Source organism: Ambystoma mexicanum, chromosome 2q (genome assembly GCF_040938575.1).
Source record: "Ambystoma mexicanum isolate Mex_15411 chromosome 2q, UKY_AmexF1_1, whole genome shotgun sequence".
NCBI lineage: Eukaryota > Metazoa > Chordata > Amphibia > Caudata > Ambystomatidae > Ambystoma > Ambystoma mexicanum.
In genome coordinates, this window is record NC_090924.1 from 222,372,947 (window position 1) to 222,387,056 (window position 14,110).

A 14,110-nucleotide genomic window follows, 5' to 3' on the forward strand; every position below is an offset into this window, starting at 1 on the left:
CTTTCTTGGGAGGCTCAGGCAGATGTGTGGGTCCAGTGTTCATGGATAGATATGCTGGTCTCTCGCTCTGACCTATATGTGTAGAGTTCGATTTACTTCGTCCATATGATATTAATTCAGCATCGGATAATTGATTCCATGATGCAAGTGTTACAGCCTGAATAGAGGGAGCAGGTTGGAGTGCAGCGTGAACTTGTTCGCTCTTTTATGAGTCATGAGTTTGATATGGATCATTTTCTGTCAAAGATTTTGCCTTATTGAAGTGCCATCTAATGCTCGGCGAGTTAGATGTATACTTGCTTCTCTTAGTGAGAATGACTTCTGTAAATGACATAAAGCACTTCTGGCGTTTCTATTAGTTGGCGATTGAATCGGATTGAGTGTTATTTGTTGTATTTTTGTGAGATTAGGTCGCTTTTTACAGAGCCCTGATTCTGGAATTGGGTCGTTTTCAGCAGACTCCTCCTCATTCTGACATGGGATAAATCGTTGGGCTGTCATTTGATCCTGTTTGGATGGAATTATCACTGGTTCATCCTCGTCAGAGTGTTGCAATGCAACTGACATTGCCGGTTCAAATGCGCCATTAAACGCATGCACTTCCTCTGGGGTTAGCTCAGCATTTCTTTGGGGACTCAGAGGTATCATGTGGGGAAGTGTACTGTTTTTTTATTTACTTCCAGTGCTCAGATTTTTATATGATGTCTGAGGTAAAGGAGCAGCAGCCTGTTGCATGCATACGGTGCTTCGTGTGTTTACCGCACAGATGATTGGTGAGGGCAGTTCCATCTCGCCTGGAGCAGGAGATTCTCCGCTGTCACTAAAACCTCTTGTGTAGCTGAGTCCGATACTCCCTTTAATTAAGCAAATAGGGAACAAAAGCCCTCGCCGGTGTGCCCAGCCTCATTACGAGTTTGGCGGTAGCCGGGGCCTCGTTAAGGGCATGGCTACTGCCAAACCCGCTACCGACCCCAGCACCCGCGAAATGGCCATTACCGGCCCATTACGAGATGAATGGGCCGGTAATTGCCCATCGGGTGCCGGTCTGCACGCCTGGTCAGACCACGTGTGCAGTCCTGCACCGGCAAGCAGAACTCGTAATGTGGCGGAGAGGTAACAACGGCGCCGGTAGCACTAACAGTGCCGTTTTTGCCCTATGTGTCAGGTGTTTAGCTTAGGCAGAGTCTGTTTTGCAGTGAATCAATTAATGTTCAGCGTGTCTTTAATTCTAGACACAGTGTGGTGAGATGCTTGATGGAATGCAGCCGGAATGGTACTCGCTGTGTTTCGCTGCATTAAGCTGCCACTGGCAGTATCTCCAAAACAGGCTGACTTCACCGAGCCCTTCGTCCTGCGGACTGCACACTGTGGTCCACTTTCCACCCACTTTGCGGCCGCTTCATAAGGGGACTGGCCTTATGGAGGTCTGAAGGCAGCTGTCCAATGAAAGTGTAGATAGCAAGAAAAGACTTTGTTTTGCTCAGGGTATGAAACGAAGAATGTAGGGACTGCAGACTGTGGTCCACTTTCCACCCACTTCACGCTCATTTCATAATAATTGTATAAATAATGTTACAAGGATTGTTTGGGATAGTTGGGCCAAAGCAGTGCTTGATCGGGATATTGAAGTGTAACGATTTCATTAATAATATTAGATCAGATATTCATCATATAATGATGTTGAAAGTAAGACACCACGTTTCCTAATTCAGCCGATTCTCCATGCCATTATAATGAAGTAAAAAGTACAAGTAAATATCTACAGAAATCAAAAAGAATAACCTATTTTTTTTATTTACTTGTGTGTAATCAAAGAGAAATTGATTTTTACAAGAAGAAGACATATTGAAACAAATGTTCATGAGATCAAGTGATACACGTATTCACGTATTCAGCTGTACGTTTGTGGGATGTCGATCGTCGTTGTAGGATGCCGACAATCCAAGGTGAGGTGAGTTCTTCTTGGCAAAAAGAAGGATCTGAGGAAGCGAGACTTGACCTAACTTAACTTAACTTTAGCATCGACTTGTATGCTATTATGGTGTGGTTTGGATGGAATTTATCTTTGCAAATGCCGCTTCCAATAGCTTAACATTGGCCACTGACCATCTAGCTTTTTCTCCTGAAATCAGGCGACACCACCATGTGTCTTCTTCCACAAGTACTGAGTTGGCCCACAGTGGTTCCAGAAAGGCCGTGCGTTCAGCGTTTAATGATGGACAGTTAAACACCAAATGGCGGACTGTTTCTTGGTTATCTGGCATTTTGGACACCCTGCATGTTGTGTGGTTGGCTTGACTTCTTATCTCTAAGATCTCTCTAGTATGTAATAGATTTAGCCGGGCTGTTAGGAAGGTTTTTCTTAGTTTCTTGTCTGGGAATTTAACGCAGTAAGCCAAAGGGCTTTTTAGTTTGTTGTATGTTGGTGGAAGATGTTTCAAAAGTTTGGTTGCAACTGCCTTTTCACCTGTGGCAATCCAGTCATCGTTTTTAATCTTATAGATCACTCTTTGTGGGTTGGCTATCAGGTCGTCTGCGGTGAACGCCAAGTTCTCCAATTTGCTTTTTTGCTGGTTGGCCCAGTTATGTAGGGCTTGGCATTTGGTGAATTTGAGCTTGTTGTCGATAAGATTGAATATCGGGAGACCGTCTCGTATCAGGGTCTTCCTGAACAGTGAGATTGAGGACACACTGACAGTTGCTTCTAGCGACAGTAGTCCCAGCTCTCTTTTCACTGCCGATATCGGTACTGAGTTAGGGAGGCCAAGTACCGATTTCCAGATGTATCCTTCCAGGTTCGGCCAGATAGATTTCGGCATGGTGATTGTTGCTTCCATACCATATGTTAAGGCCGGTACTATTTTGCCTTTGTAGAAATTGATAGCTGGCAAGAGCGAGAATTTGCCGAACCTTCGGTCGATCAGCCTCAGTTGTGAAGTCAGATTTTTAGTTTTGTCCCATAAGTACTGTTGCATTTTGGTCTTTTGCGATGACCCGTTGATGATCACTCCGAGGTACTTAAAGTTTTGTACAACTTCAAGTTGTGTTTTGTTCACAGACCAGGTTTTGGTCGTTTTGCGAGAGTGTTGGGTTTTGCTGTTATTTATCGTAAGGTTATTTACTGTCATGTACTTGCCAAGGTTGTCCAGCTGTCGTTGAAGACCTATCGGCGTCTGATCAAGCAGTATTATGTCGTCTGCGTATAAGATTTGTGATACCTCGATGTTGCCTATTTTCGGGGGAAAGCAGTGGACAGTTAGTTCAGATTCTTTGTAGTCCCCTAGGAATGCTATAAACAAGGCCGGAGCCAAGGGACAGCCCTGCTTGACTCCTCTTTCTGCTGGAATTTCTTTGGAAAGTAGACTTTGTCTGTTCAGTCGGACACACATAGATGTCTTTGCATGGAGCGCTATTATTGGGTCTAAAACTTCTTCGGGACACTTCCAAGTTTTTAACCTTTTCCATAAGAGCGTTCTGTCCACCTTTTCAAACGCCTGTGATAGGTCGATGAAAGCTGAGTAGACCATAGGTTATCCCTGTTTTATTTTTGCCTTGAGTATGTTTAGAAGGAATATGTTCACAGATGTACTGCCGTCCTTTTTAAAGCCCATCTGGAAATGGTCTATGCAGGGGGCTGTTTTCGCCCAACTTTGAAAGTGCTGTAGTAGGAGAGTTGCGAATAGTTCACCCATAATATCTAGGAGCGCTATGGGACGGTAGTTTGCTGGATCTTTCCTGCTTCCTTTCTTGAAAATCGGGACGACCGTTGCTTTAGGCCATGACGCTGGAATCTGTCTGGTGTCTCTGCAATGGTTGAACAGGAGACTGATAAAGTCTGTTTATTCGTTTAAGCAGTTTTTTAAATCAATGTTAGTGAGTCCGTCGGGAACCGGGGCTCTTGATGTTTTGAGCTTTTGGATGGCTGAACTTATATCTAGTTTTGAAGAAAGGTCAATCCAAGGAAACAGATTGGTCTCCGGGTATAGTATCTCAACGTTCAGAGGTGCTGTAAAGAGACTGTAAAGAATGTATCCCATGGCGATTCTGCGACTGAATTTGCCAAGTTGGTTCCTGGGTTACCCCGTGATGTATTGATTAGGGCCCAGAAGTGACCGGATCTTTTAGTCGACAGGGTTCTAAGCATTGTTTCAGCATCGTTCTGATACAGTTCCGCTTTGTGGGCTCGAAGCCAAGCTTTGTAGATTTTTTGTTCTTTGGACCACGTTTTCCAGGTTAGGTCATTGTTTTCCGCTGTTGCTTTGCATTTTAATTTTCTCAGGGCCCTTTTTTTTCTGCTACTGTTTACATGATTGAAGTTAACTGTGGGTTCCTTGCCTCTTTTCATTTGGCTTTGTACTTGATCAAAAAGGGTATGTAGTTTGGCCTTGATGTGGTCTTAGTGATTGCTGTGGTGTCCCCTGCTGCGGCATATTGCTGTGTTATAGCCCTTACACTTGCCGCTGTCAAGCGCAGCCGAGTTTGTTGAGTGTTGGCCTCGAGTAAGGCCGGGTAGCATTTGGTTTGGTGAGAATTGGAGGACCATGTCATACGTAGCATGTTGTGGTCACTTGCAAATTTTTTTACCACCCGGAACTGTTTGATTTCTGGAAGCATAGCGCTGGATACAAAAATATAGTCCAGGGTGGCAGTTGAGGTTCCCCTTTCCCATGTGGGGATCTGTGTGTGCCAATCAAGCAGCGGTGTGAACATTTCTGGAAGTCATCAGGTTCATCCAAGCTCGGCCTCTTTCTTCTGTCAGCGACGGAAGGGCAGGTGGAACCTGTCGATCTTTTGGGTAAATGCATTTTGTATTCATGTCTCCACAGATGATTATACATGTGGTGTTCCATTCAATGACGATGGAGTCGATGGTTTCATCCACTGTCTGACAAAAAAAAAACATGGTCGCTTTGTCGGTGGTTCCTGTCTCCTGTTCCTGTAACTGTTGGTTCTATTGCGACGGGGAGAGCGTTCCGTGTGGCTTTGTCTACTTTGGTATCCGTGTAGCCTGTCGTTGTTTGTGTAGTAAGGTCTTGATCTGGTCTTTTCTTTAGTATCGTGAGATTGGATTGACTCCATTGTGTCAGTCAAATGTTTACGATGGTTCTTGTCGGTTGTCTCCTCAAAGTGGGTCTTCAGCTCTGCTCTCCGGGAGTTGTGATAGTCTTCTGATTTGGGATCATGTTTCCTTGTGTTCACGGTTGCTTCCTCCAATTTCGTTTTTTTAATATGATACCTGGGCTTTTTATTTCTGATAATAGAAAGCCAGCTAGTTTTAGCTCTCTATCAGCCACCTGTGTCAAGTCTCGAATTGCCGTTACCTTGATGTGCAAATAAGCTTTAGCCTTGTTTTCTCTTTGGTATGGCTGAATAAGCTTGAAGTCGTCCGTCTTTAGCTTTTTTAGGGCAGTTGTGCTTGCTGCTATTCTCAGCACTGATTTTCGGTTCAGAACCATGTATTTGTCCTTACTTGAGATCTGTTTTTTCCCAGTAGCAGCACCATTCTCTGTTTTTTCGGAGGGTCTGTTTGCATTTTGGAAGTGCTTGATCGGACTGAGATGTTGCAGCCGCTTGACTGGTACTTCTGGTGGCGGCTCTGATGGTGTTGGTGGTGCAGTTGAGGGCAGAGGCTTTTCATGTTGCTGAAGATCATGGTCGGTTTTCTGCTGGGGAGTTCCATTTACAAGCTGACCGAGAGCTGTGGGTGAGGTCGTTGTCCTTTGTGTGCCTTTTGGGCTCCTCTGACCTTCTTTCGCCATGTCACTTTCCTCTAAGTGAGACTGTGGGTTGGTGTTGTCCGGGTCCCGTTCTAGATGTAGAGATAGATTTTTTTATGAGACTTGACTCCAAGAACTCACTCGTAGTATTGGGAGATTTAGTAAGGTCAATGGGCATGCCCGTTTTGCTCGTTGATGGGCTAGGTCGTGAAGCCATTGTGGTAGATTGAACATCGAGGATTTTGGGGTTGAGTGCAGGCCGTAAAAGGAGTTGCCTCACATTTTCTATTTCATCTTTCTCTGATAATTTTAAGGCTTTCTTTCCTGTTCCCAGCCCGTGTTGGTCTCCAGTTGCCTGTATTGATGATGGATTTGTCTTCCGCTGCATTTGGTTAGTTTTTTGAAACCATTGTCGGTTGTTGGTTAAATCTTGGTGCAGTTACCTCGCTGTCTCTGCTCAGGGTCATCTGTGTAGATTTCTGCTCAGATGGTCCAACTGCTACCTCCTTTTGTCTGAGGGGACCCATGCTATTTTCAGGCTCCACCTCGCTCAAGTCCCGTTTTCTTTGTGATATGTCATATTTCAAGTCTATAGCTGTTATGAATCCCTCCAGGAATGTTAGCTTGGACTGAATGAGCGCTAACGTCGCTGTATTGTCTCTGGAGGTATCAATGATGGTCTCATAGAGTTTGCAGAAGGGGGCCATTGCGATTGTTATAGCTCACATGACTGTTGTCATGTCTCGTCTATTATTAGGTGAATCTTTTTGCGTGTCTGGTGGAAGTTCACTTGGCCTTCTGTTTTTCAATGGCGTAGCTGTACGCTCTGCGCAGTGTAGATTTGTGACTGATCGCCGGGTTCTGTCTGAGGTGAGGCCAGCCTCACCAGGCTGGTGCAACCTAGCTGAGGAGTTCCATGGGCCGGTGTCGTCGTATCCTCGGGGAAGCAAATCAATTATAGATTCTGGGAGGTTTAGCGGGAGATTTGGACTTGGGAGGAGGATTTTTGCCCATGGTTGCACACTCATTGCTCTTTCTTGCGGATGGACTTTTGGGTGAAGTAGCTCGAGTATCTCCGGCATAACCTTAGGCTGTGTCAGGGCATCCATTGCAGATGCATGATCTATTATTGTCAGTTCAGGTTGAGTGGTTGCCCCTGTGGCAGTGATGTTTGCCGGCCTGTCATCAGGCTGTCGGATAACTTCGCCCACCTCGATGTCGTTCCGTTTGTCCAGCGTTGCTAATGTTTTCCTGAGTTTGGGCAATGGCGGGGTTTCTTCCAGAGCTTCCAAAATGTCTGCGTCTGAGGGCTCCGTGTCAGTAGGTGATTTTCGTTTGCCTTGCCTTTTAAAAAAGTTCAACAGGGCGTTGGAGAGAAAAACGGGTCGGTAAACTGTTTTTCCCAGCACACCGCTTTTTATTGGCATTTTGGTTGGAGATGTGAACATTGGCTGCAATCTCTTTTAGCTTGGTTCCGTCTTTTTTTTGTATGGTTGTGTTTTCCTTACTGCTGTGTCTAGGGGGCACTTGTGATTTACCCCTTCCTCTTTTTTTTTATGGAATCCTTTTTTTTCGCAAGATGTGGAGGCTTTAGTTTTATGATGTCAGCCGGAATAGGGTGTTAAATAGGCTCCAGTTCTGGTTCAAGTGGTGATGAATCGTTCGGGTTTGCTTGCCCCATATTTGATTGTTGGGCAGGCGGTCGATGCAGTTCCGCCTGTACCTCTCGCATCGGCCTGCGGGTTTCGGCCAGGGTCTGCTCGGCAGGGACAGAGGACGTGCTACTGATGATCAGTATGGAGTCTAAAGGCTCTGATGTTTCCTCTAAGATCTGTGCCTTGTGCGGCTTGTTGGTTTTGAAATGGTCGACCTCTGGCAGGGCATGTATAGTGGCCGTTATGCTGATCCTGACGGGTGTTGCCTTATACAATTCGTCCAGGGCTGCAGGCTGCCAGGTTGGTTGCTGTGTTGCTTCGGGTCACGGCCCGTCGGAGGCAGTCGCGACAAGGGGGCCTGTTGAATGATCGTAGCCAACACGCTGGGTGGCTGCACGCCGCAATTTTCAATGTTTTTGCCGTCGGGCGAGTCCGGTTGCAGAGCCGGGTCGCTCACAACTGCCTGCGCCGCTGCCCCAAGACCCCGCGCATGGGGTCCCCCAACCCACTCGCGAGAAGGACCGCTCGCCGAGGCGGTAGCGAGGCAGTCGGTACGGGGCGATCGTAGTAGGAAGCGCCAGCTCCGGCAGTGTTTGGACTCCTCCTACTGAGCACAGGGTGAGAAGCCGCGCTGGAGATGCCAGAGACGGACGCTGCTGTGTTGGTGGTCCGAAACCTGCTGCCGGTAAGACATTTGGGTTCTTCACCGGGATGTGTAGAGATCTTTGGATGGTTTCACCCGCACTGCTGAGTTTCGGTGAAGCAGAAGGTGTGGGGGCGCCAAATGTTCTGTGCGCTGCGGGTATGGGGGTTGGCGCACACAGGTTGCTGATTTGCTTTGGAGTCATGGGATTTTTTTAACATGACTCCTGAGGCAGCGTTGTTCTGGGTCCTCCTCCATATTCAATGGACGGTGGTCGAGGATCATGGGTCGGGTCTGGTTGTAAGCGCTGTGGGTGTCTGTGGACTCCCGCCCCAGCCCAATTGAGAAGGTGGAAGTGTGAGTCTGGGTACGCTTTCAGTGTGGTAGCGTGTATTCACAAAGTGTTCACAGTGTTCACAGTGCTCGCCGGATCATAACACAATCTTCGCCTACCTCGAGATCCCTGCAGCTCCCTCGGCTCTCTCGACTACCGAGGACTGCAGGACTGCCCAACTTGGCTCCACTTTACTCTGCTCCGTGTTGCGCTCTGCGGACTGATGCTGGGCTTAAGTGGGTCCTCCCACAAACGAACTGGAAAGCAGACTGCTGACTGCACGACTGCCCAACTTGGCTCAACTTCGCTCTGCTCCGCGGACTGATGCTGGGCTTAAGTGGGTCCTCCCTCAAACGAACTGGAAAGCAGACTGCTGACTGCAGGACTGCCCAACTTGGCTCAACTTCGCTCTGCTCTAACCTATTTGACTACAAATTAATTTCATTTAAAAATATTGAGACACAAGAGACTAGGTTAAAAACAATGTTTATTAATGAAAAAAGCAAGGCTAAAATATGTCATGACCTAGAAACGTCTTATTAAAATAAAGACATTGAGCTTTCTGGAAAATGTACTTCAAAAATGCAAGGTCATTTCATACTAACACATAGTAGTCCAATATCAAAAGATATCTGGAACATTTTCTTACAGGAATTGTAAAGGTCTAATTGTCTATTTATTATATAAATAAAATATCAATAAAAAAAATATCTGGTACAGCTGACTTTGGAAACAGTTTAAAGATGCCAAGTAGTGTGTTATGGCCATCATTATCTCACATAGAGTCTACTACAACAGAACATGTATCACATGTGCAGGGACTTGATGGTTTGTCAAAGTACACATAACATACACATCGAAAGCTCTGGGCGCAAGTATTAAATTATTTGTTCAAGGCATGTCTATCTGAACGTGTAACACCTGATAGTTGGCACTGGAGTATAATGATACCAATTTACACAAATGAAAAACAAAAACATAAACATCTCCCTTGTAATTACGGCCCCATTGTACTATTTAGTACATTTCCTAGGTGTGTCGTTGCTGCTTTAAAAGGTTGGTGTAGCATCTCAGATATCAATTCTAAAGAACAATGTGGCTCTCCCGAATCCCACTTCAGAGTTGATAATTATATAGTGCTTTAATGACTTACAGAAAAAGTAAGGGGAATAAGATTCATTTGTATTCAGCGTTCATTGCCTGCTCCAGCCCAATTGATAGAGTAGAAAGGCCAACTCTCTGGACAAGTTATGGAACTGGGGTCTTGCTGATTAGAGGTCGGTGAAGTTTCTGTGGGCGGAGCGGGAATCCAGAACTCATGGCTTTTTTTCATCTCCCTCAGCTTCCATGGAAAAACGCACATCCATGTTTTTCCCGCCCTTGTAGATTTCTGCAATCTCCATCTTCCTTCTTGCTGGCTCATCATCCATTCCCCTGCACAAATATGTTTCTGCTGACTTTCGGGCATCCCCATGGCCAATACTCCTAAACTCATTGTCTAGAATGACCGAAGACACACATTCATTGCTTCGTGTGTTCATTTGTACACATCCGCTCTCCTCACATCATTGCAGTTTCTGCACATGATCCTGACAAACGCAACACAGGAGACTCCTGTTGAGAACAAGGGAAACATCTTGTGAAGTTCTACTTTCCTGTAGGAGAAAGAATATCCGCAAGCCGGTGGTATCCACCCAGAAGTTGGAAAAGTGTACGACACTGCGGAAGACCTCTGTGGGAGTGAAACAAAGGAATCCCGTCCACCCTATTGCTCATCATCTACTTAATATAATAGTTGGGTAACATGCAAAAAGAAGGATTAGGTTCCAGTTGGATTTATTAGGCTATTTAATGAAGAAAATAGCAATTGAAAATGGCTCAGGACTCGGTTTCATCTTCGCTACACAAGGCTCAGAACAATGCAGCTCCTGCCTATTTAGTATCACGCTTCTCGCAACACACAGCCATTAGACCCTTGAGATCCGCCCAGATTCACACATTGGACATCCCCAGCTTCAAATTACGCTCGGCGGGAGGGTCGAGTTTTCCGGTCCTTGCTGCCAAGCTTTGGAACTCACTTCCTAACGCCCTAAGGAACATTCCGCACTGCCTCGAATTTAAAGCCAAAGCGAAACTTTGGCTACGAGAACAAGATACCTCACCTTCCACCCCTGCATCCTTCAGCGGCTAGTGCTTGTTTCTGCACGGCTGTCTGCACATTGTCACTCCGGCTCTCTCATTTGCCTAACGCATCTAGGTTCGCCTGCCTAGCGATTCTGCTGTAATTTAAACGGATCTGATGTATACTTATCTTGCTACCTGTAACTGCTCTCAGATTGTACCCTTCTCCTGTAACCGGGTGCTGCTACTATGTTGTTACTATCTATGTTAATATCACCTGTAACGGTATACTGTATCACCCTTTCTGCAACCTGTAACCTCCTTTCTGTAACTTGTAACTTCCTCCTAAACATGCGCCCGCAAGCCTCTGGGCAAGGTGCGCAATATAAATAAATAAATACAAATACAAATACAAATTAATTTTACTGTATAGCTGATCTACCCTCTACATTGACAACCCCTAGGTCCTTTTTACTTAAATGACACTCTTCCTATATTCAAATTCTAATGTATGTGAATGATTCTATTATTCTAGACCTAAGTCCAATAGGACTTCAAGCCTTCTCTTTTTTTGAAAAATTCTGCACAGAAAATTATTTGCTACTGAACCTAAAAAGACAAATAAAGTCGTTTTTCAAAACACTGGGGACAAAGAAAATTGAAATGAAATGTATGATGGCAAAATAATATAATCGTTTATTAGAGCAATTGATATGAGAAATGCATTGAGAATGTGTATGCCAACACAAGGACACACATACTTAAGTTCACTTTTAAAAGTGTACAAGGCTAAAATACCTCCCTTAGTGCGATATTGAGCTGGTGGCCCCACGTAAAATGTTTATGAAGCTCGAAACATTTGAAAACCAATTTTTAAAATCTCGTTTGAGCTTGTGCCAATCGACCTTGATTCAAACAAGCATAGAACTTCGTTTAGTTAATATAGTTGCAAATCAATTGGGAGATATAGGCAACAACTTTACTGATCGACTTCGAGTACCTTGAGGTTCCTGGTATATTACGATGTGATTTCAAACCATAACACTAACTTAGAAATCCTGAAGATGTATTTTTGGTGCTGTTGATAGCTTACATTTTTCTCAAACAAGATTAACTTCTTGTACATACATTAGCACTTTCTTAAGAACTATATACAATAAGGACAGTTTTTGCTCAGACAAAAGCATTTGGAGGCTGTGTGCAAATCCCCTGGCGCCTCGGTGTCATTCACATCCTTTAAGTAGTAGGAAGGGGAGTCCCCCATCTGTATGAGGGGAATCCAGCTCTCAAGGAACCGCAGAGATCACTCCGTATGACCTTAGGACCATGTTGCCTGTGCAGCTGGTCTCCTTACACCAGACAGGCCCACCTGCACGTCAGTGTATACTTCAGTTAAAATAAGCACAAGGCTTTGGGCCCAATTTCTTCTCACAGTACCACAGGAGGCAAGAATGAAACTGGTGGTCCGAGCAGCCGGTAGAAGACATGCAAGTGAAGGCAAAAATAATGCCCAGTGATATGAGTGAAGACGCAGTCTCTGAGCATGTGTTGTTTGCAGATGGGAAATGTAGATGTGGAGCTGCCTCTATAATTGGCAGTCACAGACTGGCGAGGGGACTAGTCAGGGTTGTCACTGTTCCTTGTGGTCACATCAGGAGAAATAGCTGCTGGTGTGTGACTCGCTATGGTACTGTGCATTGGCCGTGCATGGTTTGATGCCATCTCATGCCCTGGGCTATAGCTGTTATTCTCAGTTCTCTCGCTGTAGCTGGATGCTGTCTTTGTTTTGGTTGTCTGTGTATGGCTCTGCGCTTTTGGTCCATTTTCCCTTTTGGCATTATTGGCCAAGTATGGATGGGTGATCGTCTACGGCCATGTTGTGCCGCATGTGAAATAGTGGTAGTAGCTCGACTTCCTTCAGCACAGTCACCTGCCTTTGGCATGTGCCGCGGCCCAGGCACATGACGCGTTTCTTTAGGATGCCAATGGATCTCTTAATGGTGCAGCTGGTATGTGTCTGGGCCCAGTTGTAGAGTTTTGTTTCTGCTGCTGCACGGGTGTTATGTTGAGTCAGGCACCATGTCTTCGGTGAGTATCCTTTTTTACCTGTGAGGGGAAGAGAAAGGTGGTCCTACATGGTTGCACAGGTCTTGTGTGTGTGTAGGTAGACATCTATGAATAAAGGAGGCTGTCAGGGAGTGACAGATATGCAATGGCCTACACAGGTTCTACTATTGATCTTTCCAGATGTTCCTTGACACTCGACTGGCCTTCAATGTGCATGTATCATGCCATGAGCCTGAGAATGGCATGAGAAACAGGTAGTGTATCAAAGTCGCAGCAGCTGGATATGAATTCCTTTGCCCGCTACCTACCGCAAAATCTGTATGAATCAGAACTGAAGGTTGGGATAACTAAGGTAAGATTCATGGTAGAGACAATCTGAATCTCTTTTTTGGGTGTAGCTAATGTCTTGTCGTTACAGAACACTACATGTATATTTGTACAGGTTATCTATGCTTCTACCTATACTACAATCCGCCGAAGGTTTTGCTATACACACCTTGACTCCTGAAGAACAGTAAGTAATGTCATTATTAATAGCTAGAACACTTTTAAGGGAACATGAATGCATCAATCGTTTGGTTAAGAATACATTTGGGTTAATTATTTTCCCCTCCCTCCTTTTTAGAATTGAAACACAGCTGTAAGAATTAATTTCTTGGCAACAAGCTTCATGAGAGAGCATTCATATCTGTAACAGATCAGTGGTAACTAATTGAGGATCCATGTCATAGGTACTAGATCAAAAGACCGTTTTCTTTTTTCCAAAAGGAAAAAAGACCGATATAGAAAGACTGCTGGGTTACCGCACGGAGCAGTCTTTCTAATTCGAACTGTCATGCCCCTGCCACACACAAGTGCACACAGGGGCTGACAGGCTCTGTGAGCCCCAGCAGACTTGTCACAGGAGTGAGAGGTGAGTTTGGGACTGTATGGACCTCATCACAAGTCTGGCGGTAACCCTGGCGATGCTGCCGGCGGGTTGCCGCCAGACTTGCAATATTTACCGGAGCCTGGCTTGCCGGAATCAACGGGGGATTACGGCCCCAGCGATTCGGAAAGTCAGGCGCCGTTAAATGGTTTATCCCCATTCCCATTGAGTCCGATGGGGATCACGGAAGCACCGGCACCATTAATAACGGTGCCCGGTGCTTCCGTGAAAGTCTGCGGGCTGGTGCCGTTCTGCCCGCCAGGTCTGACCCTGGCGGGCGGGATGGCACCCGCCCGCAGACTTGGAGTGTGCCGGTCTGGTAACAATGGTGCTGGTAGGCTTATCGGCACTGTTGTTACCTGACCGGCACACTCGTAATGAGGCCCAATGTGTGTGTGCGCGTGTGTGTGTCTGTGTGCATATGTGTGCGGAGGATGCGTGTTTAGAGGTGGGAAGGGGATGGTGGGTGGATAAATGAATTGGGGGTTTGATGGGGTTAAAGCCCCTCCAATTAACGAGAGAATGAGCAGGAGAGGGAGGGAGTATGGGGGGCCCAGTATGTAATATTTCCGCATTTTAAAGCCAACAAAAAAAGGGACAACAAATATCAGTCTTTTTTGTGTTCGGGCTTTATAAAAATTATAA